This window comes from Rutidosis leptorrhynchoides, chromosome 1, assembly GCF_046630445.1.
Source record: "Rutidosis leptorrhynchoides isolate AG116_Rl617_1_P2 chromosome 1, CSIRO_AGI_Rlap_v1, whole genome shotgun sequence".
Classification (NCBI taxonomy): Eukaryota; Viridiplantae; Streptophyta; class Magnoliopsida; order Asterales; family Asteraceae; genus Rutidosis; species Rutidosis leptorrhynchoides.
The window spans coordinates 463,060,957-463,061,680 of NC_092333.1; the positions used below are offsets into that span (position 1 = coordinate 463,060,957).

Genomic DNA, 724 nt, shown 5'->3' on the forward strand with positions numbered 1-724 from the left:
GCCAATTCAGTGGTGCGCCGAATGAAGATCCGAACGAACATCTTCGTACGTTCAATAGAATTTGTACACTATTCAAAATCCGAGAAGTGGAAGACGAACAAATTTATCTCATGTTATTTCCCTGGACTTTAAAGGGAGAAGCCAAAGATTGGTTGGAATCATTACCTGAAGGGGCGATTGATACATGGGATGTTTTAGTTGAAAAATTTCTTAAACAATTCTTTCCGGCATCCAAAGCCGTAAGACTTCAAGGAGAAATTGTTACGTTCACACAAAAGCCAAATGAAACTCTATATGAGGCATGGACGAGATTTGGAAAGTTGTTAAGAGGATGTCCGCAACATGGTTTAGATACTTATCAAATAGTGCAAATATTCTACCAAGGTTATGACATCACTACAAGGAAAGATATCGACATAGCAGCCGGTGGTTCCATAATGAAGAAAACCGCAACTGAAGCTTACAAAATCATTGATAACACTGCTTCCCACTCACATGAGTGGCACCAAGAAAAAGATATCGTTAGATCATCTAAAGCAGCTAGAGCCGATTATAGCCATGACTTAGATTCCATTTCTGCAAAGATAGATGCTTTCGAGAGACGAATGGAAAAGATGACTAAAGATATTCATGCTATACGAATTAGTTGTGAGCAGTGTGGAGGACCACATTTGACAAAAGATTGTCTCAGTATTGAACAAACAATGGAACAAAGAGAGAATGT

General features: G+C 38.7%; 1 non-coding gene across 1 annotated transcript; it reads right to left on the reverse strand.

The window, feature by feature from the left end:
* Positions 1-242: 242 nt before the first annotated feature.
* Positions 243-349, reverse strand: LOC139887269 (small nucleolar RNA R71). The gene has a single exon (XR_011773107.1). It is a non-coding gene; the product is annotated as a small nucleolar RNA R71 (small nucleolar RNA).
* Between the last annotated feature and the right edge of the window lie 375 nt (positions 350-724).